Raw genomic sequence first — 6827 nt, 5'->3', positions numbered from 1 at the left:
TGTGGTAGCTTATGCCCAGCACTTTGGGAGGCCGAGGCTGGCGACCAGTCTGGGCAACATGGTGAAACCCTGTCTCTACAAAATATACAAAAAGTAGTCAGGTGTAGTGGAGGCTGATATGGGAGGATCACTTGAGTCAAGGAGGTTGAGGCTGCAGTGAGCCGAGATTGCTCCACCACGCTCCAGTCTGGGTTATAGCACAAGATCCTGTCTCAAAGTTTTTAAAAAAGGGATGACAGTTGTAAGCCACTGTGCTGGCCTGAAGTGGATCTTAAAAGTTGTCCTGCAATCCTGCCATTTTCCCCATGTCCCCTCACTCTATCTCCTAGAGATATAGTGTGCACCTTTTCCTCAAAGCTCCAGGTACTTTTCCTGAGTAGCCTTAAGTGAGAAACAGAAGAAATCAGGAAAGACTTTCCACAAGCTCTCCCCACCACATCTACTCACCTCTCTGCATAGGTGCTCATACATATGTCTGCCTTCCCTCATTTCTCAGCTCATGCCTGCCCAGCAGATCTTTCTGTAATGACCAAAATATTATTTGCTGGTGCTGTCTAGTACTGTAGTCACTAGCCATATGCGGCAACTGAACACTTGAAATATGGCTAGCACATCTTATTATTTTTTTTTTTTTGAGATGGAGTCTTGCTCTGTCATCCAGACTGGAGTGCAGTGGCATGATCTCAGCTCACTGCAACCTCTGACTCCTGCGTTCAAGCAATTCTCCTGCCTCGGCCTCCCTAGCAGCTGGGACTACAGGTGTGTGCCACCACACCCAGGTAAATTTTGTATCTTTTTTTTTTTTTTTTTTTTTGAGATGGAGTCTCGCTCTGTTGCCCAGGCTGGAGTACAGTGACTGGATCTCAGCTCACTGCAAGCTCTGCCTCCCGGGTTTACGTCATTCTCCTGCCTCAGCCTCCCGAGTAGCTGGGACTACAGGCGCCCATCACCTCGCCCGGCTAGTTTTTTGTATTTTTTAGTGGAGACGGGGTTTCACCGTGTTAGCCAGGATGGTCTCGATCTCCTGACCTCGTGATCCGCCCATCTCAGCCTCCCAGAGTGCTGGGATTACAGACATGAGCCACCGCACCCAGCCTAATTTTTGTATTTTTAGTAGAGATGGGGTTTTGCCATGTTGGCCAGGCTGATCTCAACCTCCTGACATCAGGTGATCTACCCACCTCAACCTTCCAAAGTGCTGGGATTACAGGCATGAGCCACCTAGCACGCCCAGAAAAAATTTTGATTGTCTTCATTTTAAATTAATTTACACTTAAATAGCTACATGTGGCTGTCTATAAGGCAACATAGCTAGAGATGTTAGTCCCATCTAAGACCAACTCCTGCACTTGTATTCTGTGTGCCATTCTCTCATATACTCTAGGACATTGTTCCAACAATTGTTCCCTCTCCTGCTTTGTTCATTTTCCTTTGTTACAGAATCATTCTCCTCTGCATACAAATATATTGTTACATATTCAATTTTTTAAAAAGCCTCTTTGCTAGGTGTGGCGGCTCATACCTGTAATCCAAGCACTTTGGGAGGCTGAGGCAGGAGGATTGCCTGAGCCCAGAGATTCAAGACCAGCATGGGTGATACTCCATTCCCAAGCCGGAGTGCAGTGGTGCAATCACGGCTCACTGCAACCTCAACCTCCTAGGCTCGGGTGATTCTCCCACCTCAGCCACCCAAGTAGCTGGGACCATAGGCACACGCCACCACATCTGGATAATTTTTGGTGTTTTTTTTCTATGTGCTTCTACAAATATATGAAACGTTTTACGAATGTGCGTGTCATCCTTGCACAGGGGCTGTGCTAAACTTCTCTGTATCGTTCCAATTTTAGTATAGGTGCTGCTGAAGCGAGCACTAATTTTTGTATTTTTTTGTACAGATGGCGTTTCACTATGTTGCCCAGACTGGTATCAAACTTCTGGGCTCAAGCTCATAAAAAAATTAGCTGGGTGTGGTGCATGTGCCTGTAGTTCCAGCTACTCGGAAGGCTGAAATAGAAGGATCACTTGAGTGAAGGAGGTTGAGCCTGCAGTGAGCTGTGATCCCACCACTGCACTCCAACCTGGGTGACAGCTAAGCTCTGTCTCAAAAAATAATAATAAAATTACCTTCTCTTCGTATTTCCCTAGCTTTTTGCTCCCTTCACAGCAAAAGTCCTCCAAAAGAATATTTTAATCATTGCTGACTCAAAGTTCTTTCCCCTACTCTCTCTTGAGCCCACTCAAATCATACTTCTGTCCCCACCATTCTGAACTGGCTCTTGTCAATGTCACCAGTGACTTCTCTATCACTAAATACAATGCAGTCCTTATCTTATTAAACACACAGTATCTGCAGCATTAACCCAGTAGTCATTCTGTCCTCATGAAACACATTCTCGACTTGGCTTCTTGGAAACCACCCTCTTTCTCTTCCTACTCCACTTGCTGCCCCTCCTCTGCTGGCTTCTCTGGTTCCTGCTCATCTTAACAACCTCAATATTTCCAAGTACAGTAGGGCTTAATGCCAAATCCTTTACTTGTGGGGAGTTCAGGGGGACTGGGTCTCATTCTGTGGCCCAGACAGGAGTGTAGTGGCGCCATCTCAGCTCACTGCACCCTCTGTCTCCCAGGTTCAAGTCATTCTCATGCCTCAACCTCCCAAGTAGCTGAGATTACAGCACCTGCCACCATGCCTGGCAAATTTTTCTATTTTTGGTAGAAACAGGGTTTTGCCATATTGGCCAGGCTGGTCTTGAACTCCTGGCCTCAAGTGATCCACTCGCCTCAGCTTCCCAAAGTGCTGGGATTGCAGGCATGAGCCACCGTCCCCAGCTTCCAAATCCTTCTTTTTGTCCTCATTTCACCCTAAGTGATCTCACTCAGTACCATCTGTATCTTTACCCTGACCACTCCTCTGAATTCTAAATTCATACATCCAACAGCCTAGCTGGCATTTCAAACTCAAAGATGAGTAGGCATCTTAATCTTAACGTGTCCATACTGAACTCTTGGTCCTCCCCCCTTAAAACCCATTGCTCCATCAGGAAGAATAGCTAATGGACGCAGGGCTTAATACCTACGTGATGGGATGATCTGTGCAGCAAACCACCATGGCATATGTTTACCTATGTAACAAACCTGCACATTCTGCAGATGTACCCCTCAACTTAAAAGCTGAAGAAGAAGAAAAAAAGCCCACTGCTCCGACAGTCCTTTCCATCTCAATGAATGCTAACTCCATTCTCCAAGTTGCTGTGGCCAAAAGCCTTGGGTCATCTTTGACTCCTTTCTTTCTCTCACATCACAATTCCAGTTCATCAGAAAATCCTTTTGGCTCTAACTTCAGAATATATTCCAAAACTTCCCTCTCCTCACCGCCTTCCACCCTCATGTACATTTCTGCAACAGCCTCCTCCTGGTTTTCTTCCTTCTGTCCTTGCCTCCCCATAGACTTCTTTCAGTACAGAAGCTAGAGCGATGCTTTTAAAATATGAGCCAAATCATCACCTTCATCTGCTCAGAAACCCTCACTGGCTCCCCTTCTGCTCAAAGAACTGAAAATGGTTTTCAAGGTCTTACACTATCTGGCCCTTTTCTCCTCTGTGTTAGCTTTCTAGGGCAGCCATAATAAAGTACCACAGACTGGGTGACTTAACCAACAGAAATTTATTTTCTCACTTATTCTGCAGGCTGGAAGCCTGAGATGAAGGTGTCAACATGATTGGCTTCTCTGGGGGCTTCTCAGCTTGGCTTATAGCTATAGATGGCTCTCTTCTCCCTGTGTCATCACATGGTCTTCCCTCTGTGCCCATCTGTGTCCTAATTTCCTCTTCTTGTGAGAAAAATCAGTCATATCGGATTACGGCCCACCCTAATGACCTCATTTTAGGTCTTTAAAGACATTATCTCGAAACACAGTCATGTGCTGAGGTTCTGGGACTTATGGCTTCAACATATGAATTCCAGGGAGACACCACTCAGCCCGTAACAACCTCCCTGACCTCACTTCCTCCCACTCTCCCACTCACGCCCTCCACTGGAGCCTCAAGGGCCACCTTGCTGTTCTCCAAACACATCAGACTTATTTCTGCCTCAGGAGCTATTCTCCATGCCCAAATCCTCTCTCCCCAGACAGTGGCAAGTCTTCCTCCTTCATTTCCTTTACATGTTTGCTCAAAGCTCACTACATCAGTGAGGCCTTTCCTGATCACTGTGAGTATTAACAGAATAGCAAGGCACCAAACTCCTAACCATACACAAATTTTCCACCTCCCCTTGCTCTGCTCAACTTTTCTCCACAGCCTGTATTGTTATATACCACTTTGTATATTTTCTTATTCACATGCTTGTATTTTTAAAATCTCCCTCAACTTAGTAGGTGCTTATTAAATATCTGTCGAATTAGTGGATAAATAGGATACAGTCATTTGCCAAAAGGAATACATTCAAAGTTCAGCATCACAAGGGATCCAGCAACTGTAACCTATAAGGCACAGTTTAGACAACTCAGATATTTAGCTTTGAGAAAAAAAAAGAAGCTTGAGGAAATACTGGATAAGTATTTTAACACTTCTAAAGTAGTGTCCTGTGGCCAAAAGCACAGTTTGTCTTTGTATTTGGTGTTACTCCATGGGGCAGTGTTGGGATATAAGGACGGAAATGAAGAGAAGGTAAATTTTAGCTAAATATAACAACACAAAAATTCTAGTGAAATGTTATATTTCCTGAAGCTGGCTCCTGATAATAGAAAGTAAGGAGGCAGAAGCCAGATGATTGTCTCAAGAATATTGCAAGAGAGATACCTGCCTTGGTGGGAGGATCAAACAGTTGATTTCTGAGTTGGGTTCCAACTCTAAGATTCTAGAAAGATAACCCAACTTTAGATGAGGAAACTGTCACCACTTCATATAGTATGGCTGGTCTTAGCACCCCATTGCTTTTATGACTCAGGTCTAGCAAAGTGGCCATATCCTGGAAGCACCACAAGATGAAATGAGAAGTCAAGGGGACAAAGGCCAAGCTTTGCCAATAAATATTCAAATGACGGTATGCAAGGGACTTCATTTATCTGGCTCTCCAGTAAATCCTCATCAAATTAAAGACTTGGTCTAAATGACTACTTCATCCCTTTCAGTTGTAAACACTGTAATTCCAGATGTTTTTTCCTCAACTAACAGGAGCTGTAAGAGAGTTGTGAAAAAGAGACTTAGATAGTCACAGAGGCCAGACACGGTGACTCACTCCTGCAATCCCTGTACTTTGGGAGACTTGAGCCCAGGAGTTTGAGATCAGCCTGGGCAATAAAGTAAGACCCAATCTCTATGAAAAATTTGAAGAAATTAGCTGGGCATGGTGGTACCCACCTGTAATCCCAGCTACTCAGGAGACCAAGGTAAGAGGATTGCTTGAGCCCTGGAGGTTGAGGTTGCAGTGAGCCATGATTATGCCACTGTACTCCAGCCTGGGCAACAGAGTGAGACCAGAGTGTCTCAAAAAACAAACAACAACAACAACAACAAAAACAGGCACAGAGTATATATGGAATGGGATGGGAAAGAAGGTACACTGGCATGTTCAGATTGAAGGAGAATCATGTTAAGTCACATCCTTCCTTCCTTACCAGAAGATTACATAAATGAGAGGAAAAAAATCCTCTGGGCCAATTGTTCAACCTCTTGTCTTCAAGCATGTGAAAGTGCAGAGAGCTCTGAGCTTGAAAAATCAGGATGAAACTGCTACTTAATCACAGACACCTTACAGAACTGCTTCTCACTCCCAAGGGTCCAGTAAAGCTTCAAGTTGTGCTGTGCTTCAGTTTATGGAGACTAAATCTTACACTGAATGAATATCACTGAAAACTGATTTCAAAAACAAGTCTACCTATGAGTGAGCACACATCGCTGTGCTTGCCCAAGCTTCTTTGTTTTGATTGATAAAATGTCTTCTGTGGATGTTTCCTAGGTGTTGAATTACTGAGACTAGTAAGACAGCATTAAAGACTTGAGTTACTCAAGCTTGGTTTCTAATATCTTTGTCTGCCTTTTTCTAGCTATAGTCTGTTTATGGCTTTTGGAGTTATTTAGAGATTTTGGTCAAAAAGCACCAAACAGGGCTGGGCGCAGTGGCTCACGCCTGTAATCCCAGTACTTTGGGAGGCTAAGGTGGGTGGATCACGAGGTCAGGAAATTAAGACCATCCTGGCTAACATGGTGAAACCCTGTCTCTACTAAAAACACAAAAAATTAGCCGGGCATGGTGGCGGGCGCCTGTAGTCCCAGCTACTCAGGAGGCTGAGGCAGGAGAATGGCGGGAACCCAGGAGGTGGAGTTTGCAGTGAGCAGAGATCACGCCACTGCACTCCAGCCTGGGCAACAGAGCAAGACTCTGTCTCAAACAAAAAAAAAAAAAAAAAGAAGAAAAAAAAAAGCAGCAAACAATCTTGATACAACCTGATTTTTAAAATAGAAAATTCCCAGTAGCTTCCAAGTAGTTAAGGCAGAAATGGTACAATCGACTAAGCAAATCTTTGACCTGTTTTCTTATATTGGTCAAAAACTAGCATAAATTTGATATATTTCAGGATTTAAGCCAGGGTAGAGCTAGTGCTCTGGAACGACCTGAAAACCAAGTGGTATAGTTTGGATATTTGTCCCTGTCAAAATCTCATGTTGAGGTGTAATCCCAGTGTTAGAGGTGGAGGCTGGTGGGAGGTGTTGAATCATGCAGGTGGATCCCTCATGAATGGCTTGGGCCACTCCCTTGGTGATAAGTGAGATCTCCCTCTGAGTTCACATGAGATCTGGTCTCATTACAAGTGTGTGGCAACACCC

At 44.5% G+C, this 6827-nt stretch overlaps 1 non-coding gene across 1 annotated transcript; it reads right to left on the bottom strand.

Annotated features, from left to right (window-relative positions):
- Nucleotides 1–1764: 1764 nt before the first annotated feature.
- LOC117096813 lies at nucleotides 1765–1871 on the bottom strand. The gene has a single exon (XR_004442650.1). It is a non-coding gene; the product is annotated as a U6 spliceosomal RNA (small nuclear RNA).
- Nucleotides 1872–6827: the final 4956 nt, after the last annotated feature.

The sequence above is a fragment of the Trachypithecus francoisi genome, unplaced genomic scaffold (genome assembly GCF_009764315.1).
Source record: "Trachypithecus francoisi isolate TF-2019V2 unplaced genomic scaffold, Tfra_2.0 Lachesis_group14, whole genome shotgun sequence".
Taxonomy (NCBI): Eukaryota; Metazoa; Chordata; class Mammalia; order Primates; family Cercopithecidae; genus Trachypithecus; species Trachypithecus francoisi.
Note: the sequence above shows the minus strand (reverse complement) of the source record. Positions and strands in the feature narration are given on the sequence as shown.